Genomic DNA, 4,082 nt, shown 5'->3' on the forward strand with positions numbered 1-4,082 from the left:
GCGGCCGCCCGCCAGTCCAGCCGCCGCGCCTCCCGCCCCGCCGCGCCAGCGCCGCGCGCCCCCCGCGCCCCTCCCGCCCTCCCCCTCCCCCAAACCTGGCCCTCACTTTGTTTACAAAGCAATATAATTGGTTTAAGCCTCGCGGCTAGGGAAAGAGGAAAATGGGGCGGGTGTGTGAGTGACCCCCTTTGGAAAAGGAAAAAAGAAAAAAAAAAAAAAAGAAGAAGAAAAAGAAAAATAGGCGGTGCCTGGAGGACAGGCCAGGGCTCTAGACCCGAGTTGCGCTGCGGGAGAAGGACCGGGGTGGTGGCCTCAGCTCACGGATCATGCTCGCTGAATGACCCCGAGTTCGCTCCTAGAGGTGCTCACCACCCTCTGGACCTGACTACGACTCCTTGGTCCACTCGGCTCCTTTGCTCCCCTGTTCCCCATTCCTGTCCCAAAGTTCAACCCTGGGAGACCACCCCCACTTCCCGGGCTTTGGGCTTGGAAAGGGGAAAAGCCCCACTTTTGCCTCGTCACTAGACACCCAGTCATCTGAATCAGCCGAGCAGAGTGACGTTAGGCCGACCCGGGCTCCTGGCTAGCAGAACGGAGGCGCTGCCACGAAACTCTACCTGCGGCTAAGAGCAGGTGAGTCACAGCACTGTTTTATATTTTTATGACATAACTTTTTTTTTTCCGCCTCAGTCCACTCCACTCCCCTTGTCATCTGCAGCGATCAGAAAGAGGAAGAAACTGGGCGCAGATGTTTGAGTGATAAGGCAGGCGGATCCTAGTCAAGCCTGCCTCTCTCTGCCGGGCTCCTCCTCCTCCCCCCCTTCTGCAGCCTCCGGGACCGAGCTGCAGGCGACCGTCTGGTTTCTGATAGAGAAAGGTCAGGGGGAGGGGACATCTCCCTAAACACCGGCATAAACTGGGAGTGTATGGGCCTGGGTGCTGGAACGCATCTGCCACGCTAAACGAGGTGCCAGCCTGAAGCTAGACTCAGCCCACAGTAGTGCCTGGCCGTCTCTGAGCTGGAAGAGCGGGGCTAGGGGATCAGACTCTCAAAGGGTCCTGGGGAACTGTGGAAAATTCTCCTCCGCTCAAAGTCTCTCGCTTCCTTCCAGTTCTTCCCAGGCAGTGGCTTGCTCTGGTCTCCAGCGGAAAGAGGCCAACCAAAGTGATTAGGTTAGACAGAGTTTGTGATCCGTTCGGAGAAGGGTGCGTAACTCCAAGTGACTGCAAGGGTTTGTGACTATGTATAATACCTCGTGCGTTTCAAAGTCAATGTGACTGTGTGGCCCTCCCTGCGTGTGTTGCTCCAGACTGTAGGTGTACTAGATTTCCTTTAGAAGCCATAAAATAAACTTTAAAGTCACCAAGAGACTAAAATATTTTTGTTTTGCAAAGCTTTTTTTAAAGGTAATTAATCTCATTTGAAGGAATGCGTTTTTACTTGTCTTCCAAATAGATACTCCCCCCCACCCCACCCCCAATCCCGTGCTTTGTTCTTTTAAATCTTTCTTCCTTGAAATCTGGCAAGAGAATCAGGTTAAATCCTTGAACCAAATAAATCTCTTAGATCAGCAGGAGAGCGGAGAAGGTGAAGATGTGTAGTTAAGGAAATAAAAAAGATAAAAGCATTGGATTACAATTCCTTTTTGAACAAAAAGTGTGTGTGTGTGTGTGTGTGTGTGTGTGTGTGTGTAGACATCACATTATAAGCAAAGGAATGAGAGTGAAATTAAATCCTCCAGGAACACAACTGCGCAGACAACCCTCCCCAAGTGCAATCTGCCCCTGTGACTAGAAGTCACTCCCATCGGCTGAGTAAATGTACCTGTGGAGATATGTCAGAAACGAATTCTTTTTGCAAAGTTCCCACCGACAGCAGGATCTCCGTTTCATTTGTAAAACACAGGGATGCTTGGCTTCCTCGGTTTGGTCCTGGGGACTTCCAGCAGGGCTAAGCAGCTTCCTTGTTCCTTCGTGGTTGATTCTCTGGTGCCCTCTCGGCTTTTCTACAGCAGCTAGCGTGACTTGGAGGTTTCCTGTGGGTGGGAACAACTTAGTCATGGCTATCCATAGTGTATTAACAAGTTGATGACTTTGGGGGGGGGCTGTCATGTGGAAGGAGTTAATTAAAATATCACATGTCCTTTCAGCCCGTTTTCCAAATCTACTTTTGCCCCCCTTTCAAGTCTACTTAAAAGGCGAAGGGGGCCATTCATAGCGTGAGACCACATTGAAGTTTCTCAAAAAGCATGGTCAAAATCCGAGAGTGGCGGTACTGAGTGGACTCCGCTCGCTTTAAAGCCTTGATCCCGGTGTTCTTGGGTTTGTGGCCCAACAGCACAGCGCCTCCTGTATGTACCTTCCGGCAACACCGCCGGGCTAGACTGGATTGGACTGGGGAAGGCGTCAGGCAGCAGGGGCTTTGATTCTGAGTAAACTGAAGCCACGGAGAAGGAAACGCAGTACTTCGGTTACTTCTCTGCATTTAGTGAAGGCCTTTGTGGACACCTAACAAATTCAATTGGCGAAGCTGTTTAGTGCACCAAGAGGCCATTTTCCCCCCAGGTTTAAAAGTGAAACACTGGGGTCACTTTTTTTGGCAGCCGCACCCCCCCCCTCCGCCCCTTGGAGGCAGGAGGGGGAGCGAAGGGCTGTTGCCTTCGCTTTCTGGCTAGTTGGTACCCAGATAAGGAGTCCAAGCACCCTGAACCTTGTATGTGTCTAACATCTTTCCACCAGTAGGCCCCTATGCCACAGTAAATCAGGGCAATTAAACCTGCCTTCACCTTGGGGGGTCCGGGGGCGGGGAAACTGAGAGAACAGAGCGAACCCAAGGGAAGGGAGCCACGTGGTCTCTCCTGCGCTGCCCAGGCCGAACTTGCCAGGGTCAGGATAGCTGGTCATAGCCTAGGACGTCCCAGGTAGCCTAAAGCCTAAAGTAAATCGAGGAAGCCAGGGCAGTCGGAAAGGTGGGCTGCGCTGGTATTCGAATCGGTTTCCACGGAGGAAGCCGCTCTGTCATTCCCGGAAGCGATCCAGCTATGGCCTTAAGATCTGCTCAATGCACAAGGTCCCTTGGTCTGCCTTAGCCTACCCTTCCCAGAGTGACCTGGGAATCCCGCAGGTGACCACGGAACAGAAGGACACAGGGGATGTGGCATGAAAGGAGTATAAAAGGTTATAGGATCCCAAGACCAGCTGGCACCTCTTCTGATGCTAGTGACCTTCGCTGTACTGCTGAGCTGAGATGCGAACAGAGAGTAGGACTTTGAGCCCGGACTTCCCCTGTAGTGTCTGCTGGAGTCTCAAGAGCGCTCCCTCCCTGGATATCCCTAGCCTGCCCCCTTTCCTCGCTGACTCTACCTCCCATCTCAGAGCTGTGGCCAGGTCAAGGCCGCTGTGGCCCCAGCCACGCTCGGTGCCGGGTGGTCCGAGTTCCTCCGCTGGGCAACACCCTCTCACTAGATAAGAAGCTTAAGTCCTCCTCCTGCGGGGGGTGGGGGGGAATTAGACTCGAAGCAACTAAAAGACCTGTTGGTCTTTTACTGGGTTCAAAGCCAACTCCGACTGAGACCAGCTGAAGGCTGCACCCAGAGGGCCGCTCTGGAAGCACACCCCCCTTGCACTGGTCGTGTGGCGCTTTGGGGGGTTCGAGGTGCGCAAGACTGGGGAGGTAGCTTGGGTGCCTTCCCAGGGCGAAGCCGGTTCTGGTCACCGGTGGCCCGGCGGCCCTAGCCAGCGAGCGCCACTACTACCCAAACAAGCCTGATACCAACTCAGGGCATGCGTTCGGGTTCCTGCTCTTTCGCTGCTCCTTTTTCCTTTCCGTCTTCACACGATCTTTTTATTCTTCCTTCTGCCATTAAATCTTCATGAAGGAGTCAGTTCACCGCCTGCAAGAAGTCCAATCTCCAGTAGGTGAGAGCCCTGGGGCCACCTGATAGGCCAAATCATCCACTGTTCTGGGCCCCCCGCACACCTGTTCAGGTGTGCCTTTGCGCCACACAGACACGCGCATGCCCGGCTTTCGGTTATTTTGTTATAAACGAACAAAAACAGGCATTGAGTTTGTCGTTCTCTCG

This window comes from Mastomys coucha, unplaced genomic scaffold (genome assembly GCF_008632895.1).
Source record: "Mastomys coucha isolate ucsf_1 unplaced genomic scaffold, UCSF_Mcou_1 pScaffold6, whole genome shotgun sequence".
NCBI lineage: Eukaryota > Metazoa > Chordata > Mammalia > Rodentia > Muridae > Mastomys > Mastomys coucha.